This window comes from Nycticebus coucang, chromosome X, assembly GCF_027406575.1.
Source record: "Nycticebus coucang isolate mNycCou1 chromosome X, mNycCou1.pri, whole genome shotgun sequence".
Lineage (NCBI taxonomy): Eukaryota > Metazoa > Chordata > Mammalia > Primates > Lorisidae > Nycticebus > Nycticebus coucang.
This window is the reverse complement of record NC_069804.1, coordinates 41,660,588-41,679,651: the sequence shown is the minus strand read 5'-3', so window position 1 is coordinate 41,679,651 and position 19,064 is coordinate 41,660,588. Positions and strand designations below refer to the sequence as shown.

General features: G+C 43.6%; 1 pseudogene; it reads right to left on the bottom strand.

The window, feature by feature from the left end:
- Positions 1-16,051: 16,051 nt before the first annotated feature.
- On the bottom strand, positions 16,052-16,484 carry LOC128576774 (39S ribosomal protein L42, mitochondrial-like; annotated as a pseudogene).
- Between the last annotated feature and the right edge of the window lie 2,580 nt (positions 16,485-19,064).

The window sequence follows — 19,064 nt, the reverse complement described above, 5'->3', positions numbered from 1 at the left end:
TTTGTTCACTTGAAAGATGTGGATCTTGCTTGTCGCACAGTGACCTCAACATTTAATCCAGGTAGCAGGCACAAAGTGGACAAAGAAAACCGAATATCTATAAGCCAAAGAATAAAGTCTGACCCCTATCTCATACCATGTACAAAAATGAATTCAAAATGCTAAAAGCTATATGAGGCCAAAGATACCCTTGTAGCAGAGTGCCTACCAAGATCCCCCATATGTGTCATACGCCAAATGTCCCAGGCCCACACAGCTGCGTGAGGCCTGCCTTTTCCTCTCCTGCTCAGCCACATGGACCTGTTTACAAGCTCCCCATACATTTCCACACTGCCTGGCCTTTGCTCTTGATCGTCTCTCTGCTAGAATGCCATCCCCAATTAAAGTCAATTTAAAATTTTTGCCTCTTTTTCCATGAATCCAATTAGGATTTTCTTATTATAAGTCCTTGCTCCTTCCTCAGGCCTCACATGGTGTATTCCTTTTCACTCTGGCATTGGTACATAGCTATTGTTTGTCCTCCATTTTCTGGGCAAGCCTTAAATTCAAAAACTATCACATTGTCTCCGTAGACCTAAATGTCCTATAAAGTCCAGCATTTCAACACAAAACAAAATCTTTCAGATTATTTCTTATCATTGGAAGTGACCCCTATAGGCCCACGTGTCCTCAGTTTAGGTTTGTAAAGTGCGAAACACTGTGATTAGGCCCTTATTTCATTCTGCTTTGATCATAATTATGTACTTCTTTGTGTCTTTCAGTAAACTGTGAGTCCCCTAGGGATAGGGGCTGTATCAGTTAGAATCAGGTTTGGCTAAGAGCCACAGAGACTCAAAATCACAGTGACTTAAAAGTGATAGAGGTTACTTTCTCATGTCTGCAAGTCCAGAGGTAGGCAGTTCAGTGTGGGAATGTCTGCTATTCTAAGAACTCAGAACCCAGGCTCCTTCCAGCCTACTATTCATTCTACATTCCTAAGTTTGATGAAGGTGAAGCTCTTGTCCTCGTGGTCCATGATGGTGGCTAGAGTTCCAGTCATCGCATCCATATTTAAGGCAGGAAGAGATGAAAACTAAACAAGACAATGGTCAAATATCAGTTGGGTCTGGCAGCAGTCACATGACACTTCCACTTACAATGCAATAACCTGAATTTAATGACATGCCCATACTTACCTGTAAAAGAGGCTGGGAATGTAGTCTTTCTTCTAGGCGGCCATGAGCCCAGGTTCAAATTGGGGTCTGATTACTACTGTGTTAAAAGAGGCAGTATACTGGGAAACAGTCTGTGCCATGGGTGATCTTGTGCATCTCAGTATTTTAAACAATTCCAACAGAGGGTCTGACACACAATACCAAGGAACAAGAGGTAAAATAGCATAACGAGTGAGAACCCGGAGTCTGGAACCATCTGCCTGGAATGAACCTCAGTTCTGCCACTTAGCCAGCTGTGTAAACTTGAGCAAGTTGCTTACCTTCTCTGTGCCTCAGTTTTCCTATCTCTAAAATGGGGATACTAATAGCGCTTCCTAATACATATTGTCATATAAGTGATAGTTACTATTATTATTGTGGTGGTCTTGGATGACAAAATGGTCAAACTGAGATTTTCCCTATTAAGGAGTGACTGACAGTATAGTCCTTTTATCTTAGGCTTAGAAAATGTGGTTGGTGTCAAGTCGCCAAATATGGCTGCCAATAATTCCAATCAAGAGGTAGAGACTTTGTTCCCTTCCCCTGACTCTGCACTAGCCTTGTGACTTGCTCTGATAAATGGAATGTAATGGAAGTGACCCTGTGCCAATTCCAGGCCTCAGCTTAAGAGGCCTGGCAGCTTGTGCCTGTTTTCTTGGCAGTCAGCTGCCATAGAAAGAGGTCTCGTTCCTGTGTACTGTGGAGTGAGACTATGTGAGGGGAGAGTGGCCCTTGGGGACAGGAGACTATGAAGGGAGAGAAAGCAAGACCCAGCCAGTTCCTAGCCATTTTGGTCCCAGTGACTGAGGTGCCGGGTATGTGAGAAAGGCCATATCTGGATGTCCTGGTCCCAGCCAAGCTCCCAGCTTACTGCAGCTGCATGAGTGACCCCAGATAATACCAGTGGAGCAGAACTGCCCGATCCACCCATAGAATCATGATGAACAAAGACTCATTTAAGCCATTAAGTTTTGAGGTGGGTTTTAGAGTGGAGACAGAGGCGTATCAGGCCTCGGTACCTGACCTTGTTCTGCACTTGGGGCCCACACCTTCCTGTGTCTGTTTTCTGTCTCTAGTTCCTGCAGGACTAGAGCAGGGCCTGGGGGGTCTAGGCCAGCCCTTGCCTTTGACTCTCAGGAAGACAGAAGCCAAGTCTTCACCCTTATTTCCTCTTTCTAATGAAAAGGAGGCACTGATATTTGCTAGTTGGTGACCCTTCCGAACTTTTCTGAGGCCAGATGAAGTTCAGTGTGAGTTCCTTGACTCTGAAAATTCATCTTCAAAATACTCTTTGATTTCCAGTTTGCACCACTCCCTAGCCCATTTTTATTAACATGTTAAAATAAAATCCTTAGGCATAATATCACTTCAATTGGAAACTTGACCAGAACTGAAGTTGATTAGAGTCATTATCTCCCCTTTTTGCAGAGCTCATTAGAATATACAAAATATCAGCCAGGCTCGGTGGCTCACACCCGTAATCCTAGCACTTTGGGAGATTGAGGTAGGAGGATTGCTTGAGCTCAGGAGTTCCAGATCAGCCTGAGCAAGAGTGAGACCCTGTCTGTACAAAAAAAAGAAAAATTAGCCAGATGTGGTGGTGCATTCCCATAGTCCCAGCTACTCTGGGAGGCTGAGGCAGAAGGATCACTTGAGTCCAAGAGTTTGAGGTTGCTCCGAGTTAGGCAGACACCACAAGCACTCTACCCAGGGCGACCAAGTGAGACTATTTGAAAGAAAAAAAAATCCAAACTATCTTTCTTTCACATATATCATCTCATATGATTTCTGCAGTGTGAAAGGCTTTTCTAACCAAACCAATATTGTAAATACGATTACTGTGGAATGAAGGTTTTTAAAAGTATGCAAATGGGACCACTAATTACAAATGAGTCCTTAGCTGGTTAGCAAGATAGTCTCCTCAGCGGATGACAACATCTGAATATAAAACTCAAAACAAACAAAAGCTTGTAGTTAAGCCTACCTTTTATTAAACTGGCAATCCCCTAAATTCATCAAAACAAGTGAGGTTCACAGTATTAAATATCAAAACTTCTACTGCTCATACATTTCCACATTTTCAAAGGATCTCAACTTTTACTACCCATTTCTCACTAGTATGAGGAAGTTGGTACTTTTGGCCATTTTAAAACATAGCCCCCAAATTCTTTGATAGTTCTTCTATCAAGAATTGGGGTCCATGTTCCCACCCTTGGATCTGAGTGGGCTCATGACTGCTTCAACCCATAGACTATGGCACACTTGATACCACGTGACTCTGAGGCTGGGTCAGAAAAGGATATGCAGCTTCTGTCTGGTTCTCTTGGGACAGTAGCTATGGGGGAAGCTAGTTGTCACATAAGAACTCCAACTACCCCAAGATTGCTGTGCTGGGGAGGCCACATGCAGATGCTTCAGGTGACAGCTCATCCCTGCCAAGGCACCAGACGTGTGAGTGGAGTCATCTTGGACCCTCCAGACACAGACTCCCAGCACTAGGTGGTCTCAGTAGATGCCATAAGGAGCAAAAGAACCACCCAGCTGAGCCCTTACAGAATTCCTGGCCCACAGATCCTTGACTATAATAAATGGGTGTGGTTTTATGCCACTAAGTTTGGTGGTTTGTTACACAGCAATAGTGACAGGAAGAGTACCACAAATAAAGCTGTGTGTGATGAAATTAGAGACTCACTCTGGCACTCAGAGACAGAAAGACTTGAGCTTAAATCCTTGTTCTGCCTGTACTGTCTAGGGCAACGGTTCTCAACCTGTGGGTCGCGACCCCTTTGAAAATACATCCTGCATATCAGATATTTACATTACAATTCATAACAGTAGCAAAATTAGTTATGAAGTAGCAATGAAAAGAATTTTATGGTTCGGGGTCACCACAACATGAGGAACTGTATTAAAGGGTCACGGCATTAGGAGGCATTAAGAAGGTTGAGAAACACTGGTCTAGGGTGACATTGGGTATGTTTCTCCCTGAGCCTCAGTCCCCAAGGTAGATTAGGACCACATCCTTCCTCGTGTTAGTGGCAGAAGTCGATGAGCTAACCCTGCAAAGCACAGTAAGTGTCTATAAGGGCAATTGTGTGTGTTGGTGGGGTCACCTGCTCTGGGATTTCAATGAATTTCAACTATTCATGAGTCTTCATTTTGGTCTAGATATGCTATTTGGCTTACTCCACCATTGCCCCTATTCAAGTGGTAGAATTGGACTAAAGGCCAAAGAAGCATTAATGAGATTGGATCATTTGATTCATCGCAACCTCCCCTCACAGCCTTCACGCTCCCCTCCCTAATCTCTGTGCTGGAAGGCTGCCTTCACTGAACCATGATGAACGTCAGTGTGGTGGGCAAGCTCTGGGCCACGTGTGGTTCAGTCCTGGTCTAGTAAACACAAGTCTTGCCAAACCTGAAACTCAAGTCATGGGTGAGTGGTGAGCTCTGGGCTAAGGTTTGGTTTTCTTCATCCCACAACTATAATCACATAGGTTCTTAAAGGAGTAGATTTTTTTGTTGTTGTTGTTGAGGCAACTTTGGAATTGGCTGAACCAGCGGAATAATTTACTGTAAAGTAGTTTCCTCCCCTAATCCTCCAACCCCCTTCCCACCCCCACCCCCAGAAAAAAAAACCAACACTGCAGAGGCTACAAAGGACCTTGTTGCTTAGCAACAGGAGTGAAGCTAATCAACACAGCTCTGAATATTAATATTTTCCAAAACACGACTTATCCTGAAATTGTGCGGCAAATGTGAGGCCTTCCTTTCAATATAAACAGTCATTTAAAAAAACATCTATAATTAATTTTGTGATGTGTGCTCATTTCCTTCACTGGTGGATTAGCCTTGTTAAATAATAACAGTGACACAGGCAGCACTAATACTGTGTGGCCTTTGTCCAGCACATTCATTTGGTGTTTTGTAATTCTGTCAGCCGCACAAAGTCACGGTGAGGTGGATGGGGCCAGTATTTAAGCTCATTCTCGAGCTGGAGAAATGGATGTGAAGAGGTTAAGTGTGGCAAAGCCCAAATGACCATACAGGCTTTCTGAAGGCAAACCCAAGGACCTTTCCCCCAAAACATGTAGTTTCCCTCTTATTCTTTGACCTGCCTGTAATTTATGATGGAATCACTCTGAACCTCAGTTTCCTCCATGAGCTAGGGGTGGGAGTGGGGGTTGCACTGGATCAGTCCTAATGTTCCTTCAGCTCTAATATTTCTAGCCCAGTTTAGTGATGTACAGGATGAATCAACAGACCCTCTGTGGTTTAGAGAGTCTGGCATGGGTGTCCAACCTGCAGCCCGAGGGATTTTTTTTAAAACAGTCTCATGTGCCGTGGCATCACAGCTCACAGCAACCTCAAAATCTTGGGCTCAAGTGATTCACTTGCCTCAGCCTCCCAAGTAGCTGGGACTATAGGCACCTGCCACCACACTCAGCTATTTTTAGAGATGGGGTCTTGCTCTTGCTCAGGCTGGTCTCGAACTCATGAGCTCAAGCAATCCACCCACCTTGGCCTCCCAGAGGAGTAGGATTACAGGTGTGAGCCACTTCACCCAGCCCCAAATGTGGATTTTTTAATGTCTGTTTTGCTTATCTGTGCTGTTGGATATTGTAAAAATCATGCACAGACCCTTTTTTTATCCATCAGCTTTTGTTAGTGTTTTTGTATTTAAGGTGTGGCCCAAGACAATTCTTCTTCCAATGAGTGACAGAGAAGACAAAAGGTTGAACACCCCTGGATTCTATAGGTTATATCCTTAAAGGCAAAGGTAAGGAAGGGAAAGAACAGAAAGATGTGGCTGAAAAAGCTCACTGAAAAGGCAAAGAAAGTCCTCTAAACTCAGAAACAAGAGCTGGGTCTCAGGAGATGAAGAACAGAAAAGACCCTGTGAAGGGATGAGAAGCAAAGGGCTCAGCTGCCAGCTGTCAGCAGGGGGCACGGGCATGGTAGAGGTGATGATCCTATCACAGAGGTGGCACCTCAGAGTCACACCCAGGAGTCCTGGAGTACCTGAGTTGCCAGCTGAGCTGTTTCGCTGCCCTGTGGGCCAGAGAACCTCTGTTTGCATTGTGATTAAACGGGGGCATCTCAGGAGCAGCCCTCTCTGAATTGAGTCAGGTTTTCTTCCTGTCGGCCCAAAGGGATGTTGCCCCATAGATTTGGCCAGAACTCTGAGTCGGTGAGTGAAGGATTCCCAATCGAACTGCTACAACTCAAAAGACTCACATATTCGTGAAGTTCAAGGGATGAAGCTGAATCAAGTAATATCTTTAGGCACTCCTTTTTTTTCTCTCTCAGCTCTATTTCTTTCTGCATGAGACAGGTGCCTCCCAGGAAAGACTCCCATAATTGCCAGACTTCCTCATCCTGACAGCTTATGAGCTTTCAATCCTGGAAACACCAACAAAGTCAAAACCTGTGTCGCGGAGATGGAGTTACTTTGGGTCACATATTCAGCCAAGAACCGACCACTGTGACCCAGAGCATGGAGTATTCTGACTGGCCTCACATGTGTCATAAGCCCTCCCTTATGGGGTGCCAGATCATATCAAGAGATATTTGAATTGTAGATAAACAATGAATTTTTTTAGTATAAGTATGTTCCAAATATTGTATGGGCTATACATATCCTAACAAATTAATTATTGTTTTTCTGAAATTCGAATATGGTAGAATCTCCATAAGGTGACCACCCAAGGAACTGTAACAAACTGACCAACATATGGAGGTGGTCAACATAAGTGACTAAGCCTGCTACTCTGATACAGACATGTGTATGTCGGTCTGTGAAAATTAGGTGAACATGGAGGTTCTACTGTATAACTGTATTTTCATTTGCTGCATCTGGCAATCCTCCCCTCCACGTGGCCTGAGGAGGGGTGTGGGGTAAGGGAGCATGTTATCCCAGCCTGACCCTCCCTCCTGCATATCCCTGATGCCAAGAGAATTGCAGTTGCTTGAGGCTTACAGGTTCCAGAAAGGGCAGTGGAGGCCAGACTTCCCTGGCAGCACTGAGGCATGGCTGAGGGAGGCCCTGGGAACTTCACCAGCTCCACAGAACCTGTCTGCATTGCTGAGAGCAGATAAACACGCTGGGGAGCAGCTGTCTCCACTGGGTGGAAAGTGACCAAGTTCTAACACTGAGGACTGGGTGGTTCTTTGAATGGAAATGACTCAACGGTCACCTTGGGCAATGCCTGTCCTGTCCATGCACCCCACTGCAGCCTGGAAGTCCCTTCACAGTCCCTAAACAGGCCCAGGGCATTTCCCCTTGGCAGTGCTGCTTTTGCCGGAAATGCCTCCCATTTTTCTCTTTTGTTGAATTCCTACCTATCCTTCAAGGCCCAGCTGAAATCACCCTTTCTCCAAGAAGTCTTCCTTGATTTCTCCCCTAACCCAAAGAATGTATGCTACTCATTCAACATTTATATTTATACTTATAGCATTATAAGTTAACTTTTCATGTCTACAGATCTTACCCCCAATTAAACTGTGAGGCAGTGATCATGTTTATATTTACAATAAAATTCCCATGATACCTTGAACAACATATACAATCAATATTTGCTGATTGATCAACAGATGGAAATTAAGCAATGCATGCAAATAAGCCATTTCCAGTGAATTTGTTGTCGTTGATGCAAAACAAAACAAAAACCAGACACATTTCTTTTTGATAGTATAGAATAGTGGTTCTCTTAAGTATGTCCCCATCAGCTGAGTTGCTGCCCACAAAATCTGTTATCAATAAAATACATACATCTCAAATATTTGCCTAAATAAGCTCGAATGCTTTCAAGGTTATCCCTGTTGTAACATGGTTCACACTCATTTGCATTCCTATGTGCCTTATTGAATGGAAAAGGAAGTTGTGGAATTACAGTCATGAAGCCGGACATTGGGTATAGTCCTGGGCTCACTTTCTACAGGGGATTGTGCATGTCAACATCATCTGTCTGTATCTTTCACTAGAAACAAAGACAATATTCTCTGAATCATGGGTAGAATGAATGACACACACACACCACAGATTTCCTGATGTCCTGAACTTCCCACCCACTGCCACTGCCTTCTTCCCAGTAACGGTCACTAAGTCTCTTTTGGCTTTTAGGGCCAAGGGATCTTCCCCTTCAGTGGAGGAGAAAAAGAAACTGAGAAGAAAAATAAATCCATAAATAACTCCCCTAGGGGAACACGATTTCAACTAGAAGCAGCCGAGCTGTCAGTGAAGGCAGATGTACATCACAATTGGTTGGGGACAGGGGTGCTCGGAAGCTTCCCCTGTGGTGGTATGGCAGAAACCTGCTGTAGAAACACTGCCCCCATTCCCTCTAGATCCCTGGCCTTCCAGAGTAGAGCACATCAGACAAACCTACAAATGCCAGGATCTTCATCTTTTTGCCTGAGGATTTTCTCTTGGGACTGGAGCCTGCTCTGCCCTGTCGGGTAGGCTGAGGGTAACAGTGATAGAGAATTAACAGCCCCACCTCGTGGAGCATAAATCCCAAAGCTCCCTCACTCCACAGGTGAGATAACCATGAGGTGCTCCCAGAGCTCCCGAGGGGACGAAGCTCCAGTTGCCTAGAGGTCACCTACTTGATAGCATACCCTTTATTTCCTGCTTTTCCTTCCCTGTCTCATTTTCCCCCAACCCTTTTTTTTTTTTGCAGTTTTTTTTTTTTTTATTTTGGCCAGGGCTGGGTTTGAACCCACCACCTCAGGTATATGGGGCCGGCGCCCTACTCCTTGAGCCACAGGCACCACCCAACCCTTTCAGTATTTCCTTTACCTTCCAAAATAAACCATTTTGCACTCAAATCCTTGGCTCAGGATCTGCTTCTAGAGAAGGAATCCAAACCAAGATACCTGCCATGAGGCCTAGGAACCAGCTTTTTAAAATTATACATTCTTCCAGACAATTAAATATTCATTCTAGAATCCAATTAGAATGGCAATATTGATGGAACCAAGAGAAAAGCCCATGTTTGGCTGTCCCTACGGAAGAGAGAGCCAGACATTTGGAATGAAGAGGGGAGTGTGGGTGTCAGCTCCACTAGTGGCCAGCTGCTGAGTCATCTCAGGCAAATCATTCCATGGAGCGTCTTTTTCTTTACCTGATAACTGTGGGCCCAAATCATGCCAATCTCTCAAGGTCGTCTGGAAGTAAACGGAACGATGTGGGTGGAAGTGCTTTGTGAACTGAAAACGGCTGTCGAGGGACTGGTTCTCTTCCCAGGGAGCTGAGAGCAATATTATTCCCGGTTAAAACCAATAATTGTGAAATGCTGGTGTGGAAAAGCCTTCTTTCGGTGTCAGAAAGGAGACAAGCCTCATCCCCCATTTTCCTCTTGTGCTATGCAGTTTGGCTTTGAGTCACCTCATTTCACCCCACCACCCCCCATTACCCTACATCACCCCTGGTCTTTTAATTACTAAGCACGTTGCAAACGATCAGCACTCTGGGCCTGTTAGCATGATGAATGAGCAATTAAAACTACATAAGCAATTACACCAGCTCCAAATTTTCCGCGTTCAGCCAGCGTGTTCTCTGGCTGGTGGGTCGGTCAGCTCGTCAGCCAGAGGGATGGGGCCCTTCTGCTGGAGAAAGATGCTCACTCTTGACCTCCACCCCCAGGTAATTACTGGACCCCCCAGAACCACAACTGCACACGCTCTGGGTGAAGCAGCAGAGAAAACCTCTCCAAGGTCACTTGATCCTGTCAAACAGACTGCCCTGATCCTTTAAGAAAAACACCATTTTTATTAATTCCAGCCCATTGGCTGAACTGTCTAGCAGAAATAAACTGCAAGAAAGCAAGGGGTAATAGTCTGTCACAACAACGTTTTATGAAAAAGTCTCTTCACTAGAGGTACAATAAAGCACAATAACCATTTAAGTCCAAGGCATTCTTTCATTCAAGGCGCATATCTGTATATAATATAAAGAAGGGACAAGACCTATTTTAGGATCCCTATCTCAAGTTTCCTGGGACAGGCAGGACTAGGCATGGCCATGTGTCAGAGGGCTACAAGGAATCCACTGCCCATTGTTACCCTGTAAATATAGGCAGTCAGTAAGGGGAAACGATGGGGTCAGGCGGGGCAGGGAAGGAGATACTGGGACAGAAAAAACCTTTTTGATTTGAAAGTTTTTAAACATGTTCACCTCATAGCCAAGTCACCCCTCGATATGGGTCACATTGAGGGAAAAGGTTTAAAAATAAAATGCAAACCTAATCCAACCACCCTTCACCACAGACTGACTCGACACAGGCAGCTTTATTCTTACCCTCTGCAGAGATCTTGCCGCCTCACTAAGCTTGACTTTGACCTTGAAGATAAACACCCAACCAGAAAACTGAGGCCCCACCCACACTTGCAGAATTGAGCCCTCCTGACAGAGATAGGCAGAGAGACTCCGCTGGGTCCAGGCAAATCCTGGTTTTCTTTCCAGCCTGGGATCCTCAGGGCAAATGGAGTTGTACCCAGTAGTTGTCACCATCAAGGCAGAATTGCGTATTAATTCTATTCAGAGGAAAATATAAACAAAGGAAGGACAGATTGGATAATTTTCCCCTCTGTATGGAAGCAGAAATACAAGTGTCTTGGACATTTGTTTCTTTGATTTGAGCTTAGCTAAGGGTAGTCATGTCTTAGTTTGGGTTTTCTAGAAGCAGACCCTGGGACAGATTCAAGAGCAACTAGTTTATTTGGAGTGAAGAGAAAGAGAGAAGGGACTGACACCAATACAAAGTCATTATTACCAAGTCATTTACCACTTGGGCAACTGGGGCTTGTTCCCATTGAAGGAATTCCAAGACTGCCTCAGAGTTATCTCAACCAAGTGAACAGCCTCATTTTGTTTTGAAAGTTGCACAAGTCCAGGGGCACGGGTGCTCCTGGGGCCAGAAAGAGTGGCAAGTGTCCACAATAAACAACCTTCAAAGTTCTGTGTTGTCCAATAGGTAGCCCTTAGCCCATGTTGTTATTTAAATTTAAATTAATTAAAATTAAATTTAAAATTCAGCTCCTCAGTTGCACTGGGCACATCTCAAGTGCTTAATACCCACATGTGGCTAGCGGCTACCATAGTGTACAGCACAGATACAGAACAGCACTTTCACGGCAGAAAGTTCAGCACAGCTTTCAGAGTATAGAGATGAGTGCTGAAGGTCATATGAGTGAGTGGGGTACCTTCAGTGCTGGCTAGAGGATAGAGGAACAAGAAGTCACAAGTGGGGGTGGCGCCTGTGGCTCAGTCGGTGAGGCACCGGCCCCATATACCGAGGGTGACGGGTTCAAACCCGGCCCCGGCCAAACTGCAACAAAAAAATAGCCGGGCGTTGTGGCGGGCGCCTGTAGTCCCAGCTACTCGGGAGGCTGAGGCAAGAGAATCGCTTAAGCCCAGGAGTTGGAGGTCGCTGTGAGCTGTGTGATGCCACGGCACTCTACCGAGGGCCATAAAGTGAGACTCTGTCTCTACAAAAAAAAAAAAAAAAAAAAGAAGTCACAAGTGGGCACAAAAGCCCAGGAAATCCTTGGGTCCAACAGAACCTTAAGAAGTCATAGAGTTCAGCCTTCTGCTACCCAGACAGCCTTCCTGCTCCAGAGCCATCTGGCTTTTGCTCCTCATCATGAACAGACTCTCTAGCTGAGGCTGAGCGACGTTTCCTCTGACAGATTTGCGTCCCTTACCAAGATAAGGAGAAACCAGTCAACATTCAACATGTTTTAGATACGTGTTGAAATGGTTAACTACCCTCCCTGCCCCCTCCACCCATTTTCCTCCATGTTGTAAAGTTGAATTTCTTTTAGTGGTTCTAATAGGTTTTGTGGTTTTCAATCCCTTTTAAATCTCATCTCTGAACCTTTCTAGATCTCTTTCAAAAAGCTGCAGCAAAAGTTTCTATACTTTGTTTTTTTTTTTATTAAATCATAGCTGTGTACATCAATATGATCATGGGGCACCATACACTTGGTTCATAGACCATTTGATACATTTTCATCACATTAGTTGACATAGCCCTCCTGGCATTTTCTTAGTTACTTTGCTAAGACATTTACACTCCACATTTACCAAGCCTCACATATACCCTTGTAAGATGCACCACAGGTGTGATCCTTTCAATGCCCCTCTCTCTACCCACCTTCCCCCTCCTTCCCCACCCTTTCCCCCTTCCCCCTATTCTTAGGTTGTAACTGGGTTATAGCTTTCATGCGAAGGTCCTAAATTAGTTTCATAGTAGGGGTGAGTACATTGGATACTTTTTCTTCCATTCTCGAGATACTTTACTGAGAAGAATATGTTCCAGCTCCATCCATGTAAACATGAAAGAGGTAAAGTCTCCATCCTTTTTTCAAGGCTGCATAGTATTCCATGGTGTACATATACCACAATTTATTAATCCATTCGTGGATCGATGGGCATTTGGGTTTTTTCCATGACTTAGCAATTATGAATAGGGCTGCAATAAACATTCTAGTACAAATATACTTTGGATAGAATGGTGTAGTGGTTAAAAGTACAGGCTCTGGAGCCAAACAGCTGGGGTTCAAATCCCAGCTCTACCACTTAGCACTGTATGACCTGGGCTGAGTTATTTAATCCCACAGTACATCAGATATCTCACCTGTAAATGGGGAAGATGCTGGTAGCACTCACTGTATATGGTAAATACCTGATAAGCATTCCCAATCCTTTCAACCTTATGTCCTACCATTCTTTGGGACAAATCACCCCCCTAAGTCTCATCTTTTTGTTCCCAACACCTGTGGGTCAGTCCTACTCTTCCTTCACTCATACAAGTACTCTCCATTCAGACACTAAGACTGTAGAGACGCATTGACCAAGTGCAGTATGTGAACCTTGATTCTCACATGCCCATAAAAATAAACAAACAAACCTGGAACCTCCAAGATACTTGGGGAAATTTGAATGTGGGTTAGATATTCGATGATGTATCAGCTATTTAATTGCTATCTATTGTTGAGTAATAAGTTACTCCAATACTTAGTGGCTGAAAACAACAACAAATATTTATTATGTCACCCAGTTTCTGTGGGTCAGGAACCCAGAGCAGCTTGACTGGGTGGTTCTGGCTCAGGGTCTCTCATAGGTTGCAGTTAAGATGTTGGTTGGGTCTGTGGCCATCTGAAAGCTTGACTGGGGCTAGAGGATTGGATTCCAGATGGCTCACTCACATGGCTGGCAAGTTGGTCTGACTGTTGGCAGAAGGCCTCAGTTCCTTGCCATGTGGACCTCTCTGTAGGCTACCCAAGTGCTCCCTCCAATATGACAGCTGGATTCTCCCAGAATGAGAGATCCCAGGGAGCAAGGAAGAAGCCACAAGTCTTTTATGTCCTAGCCTCAGAATTCAACATTCCATTACTTCCTCGATATCCTAGGTTATTCAGCCTTATTCATTGTGGAAGAGGAATCCACAAATGTGTAAATACCAAGAGTGAGGCTATCACATTCTGTATATGAAATAATGTTAATTTTCTTGATGTGATAATGGTATTGTGGTTTTGTAAGAAAACGTTCCTATTCTTAGCAGATGCATGAGGAAGTATTTAGGGGTAAAATGTAGTGACAGATTCACCTTTCAAGTGATTTGGCAAGAACATGAGGCATTTATATATTAGGTTAACCCACATATGATTTCTAATATTCAACTACTTTTGACAAACAAAAAAGGCAAATTCATCTGATTCAACCTAATATAGAGTAAATGTGGCAAAATATTAGCAGTTGTTGAATATGGAATGGTGTATTTGTTCATTTTGTGCTGCTATAACAGAATACCACAGACTAAGTAATTTATAAACAATAGAAATTTATTTCTCATGGTTGTGGAGACTGGGAAGTCCAAGATCAAGGCACTGGCAGGTTTGGTGTCTGGTGAGGGCCCAGTCTCTGCTTCTAAAATGGCATCTTCAATGTTGCATCCTCCAGAGGGCAGGAATGTTGTTCCTCACATGGCAGAAGAATGGAAGAACAAAAAGAAAGCAAAAGGGGGCCCAAACTTGCCCTTTTATAATGGCATCAATCCCAACCATGAGGGTGAGTCCTTATGGCCTAATTACCTCTTAAAGTCCCACCTCTTAATACTGTCACAATAACAATTTTAACATGAGTTTGGGAGGGGACAAATCCTCAAATCATAGCAGGTGGGAAGGGTGATCAGATGTTTCCTTATAGTATTCTTTCAACTTTCTTCTATGTTTTAAAATGTAATTATTTTTTTTTTGTAGAGACAGAGTCTCACTTTATGGCCCTCTGTAGAGTGCCGTGGCCTCACACAGCTCACAGCAACCTCCAACTCCTGGGCTTAAGCGATTCTCCTGCCTCAGCCTCCCGAGCAGCTGGGACCACAGGCGCCCGCCACAACGCCCGGCTATTTTTTGGTTGCAGTTTGGCCGGGGCTGGGCTTGAACCCGCCACCCTCGGTATATGGGGCCGGCGCCTTACTGACTGAGCCACAGGCGCCGCCCAAAATGTAATTATTTTTAAAAAAACTTTTGTCATACCCCAAAGTAGAATGAGCTACTACTCCCTCTCTCCAGTTAAATTCTAATAGTAATTGTATTTCCTTTTTAACCAGTGATCAGGGCAAGCCACCATTAGTCTTACTGGAAGAAGAGCCCCTATTTCCCACCCCCAATTGTTTCTACATTTTAACACAGTGCTGCCTCTCTGGTGCCCTGGAACCAGTCCCTGTGGTCTCTCTACTATCCCCTTTCTGTCTAGTCATCATGCAGCTCTCTCTGTTTGCTGTTGATGCTGGGAGGTCTCCATTTGGCTGGACATGGCCATAATCTGTTGATGACTACTGCTATCTGCCTCCCCAATCTCCCAAATGAGAGCACTGACCCACATCAATAATCATCCATGAACGAATAAGTTACCACCCTTCTTAATTCCCCATGGCACAACTGAGAATAGGCTACAAATTTTAAGAATACTTGAGTAGCTCAGGATAGAGCCTCCCAGCAAACTAGAAATAGAAGGCAACTTTCTTAATTTGGTAAAGGGCATCTACAGAAAACCTAAGATTAATATTACACTTAATCATAAAAGACTGATTGCTTTCCCTATAAGATTGGGAATAAATCAAAGATACCCATTCTTATCACTTCTCTTCAGCAAGGTTTTGGTGTTCCTAGCCAGTGTAATAAAGTAAGAAAAAGAAACAAAAAGTATAACAATTGGAAAGGAAGAAGGAAAACTGTATTTGTCCTCTGCTGATATAATTGTGTCTATAGAAAATTCAAGGAAATCTATTAACTACCAGAACTGATAAATGAATTTAGGAAGGTCATGGGATACATGGTATATATACAAAAACCATTGCATTTCTATATGTTAGCAACAAAAAAATGGAAAATAAAAAAATACATCATTTGACAATAGCATTTAAAAATCTATCAAATACATAGGAATAAATAATCTCCCATGGTCACAACACACCCTCTGCTTAAGCCCCCTCCCATGTACTACCCCAAAGTCCTGTCAATCTCTGCTTTTGTTCATGCTACTCCCTCCCTGAAATGTCCTTCCTGCAACTCTCTGCCAGTATAAATCAGCCCCATGTTCTATGTTTGAGGCTCTACCTTCTCTGTGGAACTGACTCTGACTTTCAACAGATACTTTCCTGCTCTTTCCACTTTGGCTTCCTAGGACACCTCTTTGGACCCTTTCTTTTCTTTCTTTCTTTTTTTTAATACGAAAAGAAATTTTATTATTACTATTTTACTATATAATATGTTAACGAATATATCAGATTGCATTTTCTCAAATGGCAAATGAAGCACATTTCTCTCTAATTCCATGAATAACCTCAGTATCATCTGTCCTTTGCAGGATTCAGTTTCTTACAATGAGTATGATACTGACCATGAGGATACCAACGGTGCTTAGTGGTAAAGAACACTTTGCTAAGTTGTTCTATCATGGGGCCTTGCTCAAGGTTTTCACTTTCTTTCAGCTAATCTGGTTTTCAGCACTTGATCATGTGTTTCTTCATTATTTTGCACAGGATCTGGCAGAGGGATAGGTTTTGTGTGTTCATATGGAATGTCCACAGAAGGGTGGTAGCATTCAATTGTCCTGCCATCAGATGTCAAAGCAAGCTCTACTTTGCAATTATAGTCATTTGGTAAACAAGAATAAGTAGGTTTATGGCAAACACAATATAGAGCTACGTTTTGGATTGGAAATAAATGTTTCAAGATAGTTCTCTTGAATATCACCCATTTAATTGCAGCTACGGCAACAGTGTATCAAGATACTTATCAGGCAGTATGAAAAAAGATGTTTTGAAGACAAACTGCTTCTAAAAATCTGTTTCTAGGCCAGGTACAGTGGCTCACGCCTGTAATCCTAGCACTCTGGGAGGCCAAGGCCAGTGGATTGTCTGAGCTCAGGAGTTTGAGACCAGCCTGAGCAAGTGTGAGACCCCGCCTCTACCAAAAATAGAAAAAACTAGCTGGGCGCTGTGGCAGGCACCTGTTGTCCCAGCTACTCAGGTGGGTGAGGCAAGAGGATTGCTTAAACCCAGGAGTTTGAGGTTGCGGTGAGCTATGAAGCCATGGCACTCTACCCAGGATGACAGAATGAGACTCTGTCTCTAAATAAATTAATTAAAAAATAAATAAAATCTGCTTTTAGACAGATCAGTTTTTGTCCCTTGACAGCTCCTCACTGTGAGCCTGTCATCTTGTTTTCTGGACCCTTTCTAGATTATGACTCTATAGTATGAATTAGAGTGGAAAGTATGTGGGCAAAGACACAGCAAGTCTTTGCTTCAAATTCCTGTCCTGCTACCTAATAGCTGTGGACATGGGCAACTCAGAGCCACTCAGCTCTCTGTGTTGTTAAAAAAGGGAACAATAATTCTCATCTCTCCAAGATTGCTTTGAGGCTTGAACAGTATAATGTGTGAGATGGCAAGTGCCTAGCTGGGTGACTGATTCTGCAAGAATTGGAGTAGTTGGTAACATTGTTGCTACTTTCTTGTTTCCTTGGCAAGACCTGAAGCTCTTTGAGGGCAAGACTAGAATCTAGCTCAGAGTCTTATACAGGCAGTCCCTGAGTTACAAACATCCAACTTACGTACAACTCACACTTACAAACAGAGGCTATTACAGGTAACAGGTAAATGTACTTGTTCCAACTTACGTACAAATTCAACTTAAGAATAAACCTACAGAACCTATCTCATTCATAACCTGGGGATTGCCTGTACCCAAAACCTTTGGTAAACTTTTGTTAATGATTCATGACTTCGCCCAAAGAGGCCACATTAATCCACCAGAAAAGGAAATACATCCTTAGTAGATGAAGTGTTAGGGTGGAATGCAAATTTCAAACAACTGAGAGACCACATTTTAGACTCTACTTTAAGGCCTCTTTCCCCATTACCCACAGTGCTCCAAGACTCCTCCTTTGTATGACACTAACATCCCTGGTATCTTTGGTCACTTTCTCCATCTTAAAAGCAATTCTTAGTCCTTTTGAAGAACCCAGGCTCCCAAGGGTGAGGAATGAATCTCCTATTTCTTGGTATTCACCTCAGCCTCAGCTAAATGCCTTTGCCTCAGTTTGCTGCTCTATAAAATGGACATAAGAATTGTGCCTGGAGGGTTTTTATAAGACCCATAATGGACATGTTGGGAGACACATTGGATACAATTAAGATAATACACAAACAGTTCCGAGTGTTAAAATCAAGTGCTCATCAACATACACAGTTATGATTTAATAAAAAATAAATAAAAATGAAAAATAAAATCAAGTGCTCAGTAAGTACATGCTGAACATATTCGAGTTATATTGGGGTTGTGTTTCCTCATCTGTAAAATAGGGATAAGAATAGTATCCACCTAGAGGGTCATAATTTAAGCTCAAATATGACCATTCATGTAAAGAACTTAGCTGGGACCAGCACTTATATACATTCTGCAAATACTGTCTACAAAAGTGGATTTACTGTGAACTTAGTAAAGCTTCAGCTTCAGGCCCCTCACTTACCATGGTCCCTTCCAAGCTTGGCTGAAGGGTAGTAGGGTGCTTAGATATTTTCTATAGACTACCATCTGTTCTAGTTTGACTCCCCCATCATACCTCCCATTAGGTCAGACGGCATAAAAGTAGCTGCAGACATATTTGGGATTTGGCTAAGGGGAGACTGAAGTGAGAATACAATTAGTTTTTGTTTAGGAGCTTGCAGCCACTTCCGTGTGAAGTTGGTGTAAACCATCACACGTCGTGGTCAGAAACAGCCTTCAGGAATACTCCTACTGCCCTCTGGGCTGACTTGCCCAGTATTGTGACTCGACTCGAAGGTGCATGCCAGAGGTTGATTCACAATTCAAATGTGTCTGTCCTGCATATCTGTTGTGACATAGCAAGTTATTCTAGAACTCAGTGGCTTAAACAATAAGAATCATTTGTTCTGCTCACAAATTTGCAGTGAGCAGGGCTTGGCAGACCAGCTGGTCACGGCTTCACATGGCATCAGCTAGAGTGATTTGAAGGCTGGAGGCTGGAATTCTCAGGAGGCTCCACACACATGTTTCTAGTGGTTGATGCTGGCTGTGGCATCTCCGTGTGATCTGGCCATGGTGGTCGTGTTCTAAGGGTGAGTGTCCTGAGAGGGCAGGACAGAAGCTATACAACCTTTTATGACCTACCTTGGCAATCACGTAGTGTCACTTCTGTTACAGTTACAGACCTACTCAGATAAGAGGAAAGAAGACAGGCCTTACCTCTCAATGAGAGGAATGTCAATATTCCATCACAAGAGCACATGGGGTGAAGACCTGGTTGGGACCACTTTGGAAAAAACAATCTGCCAT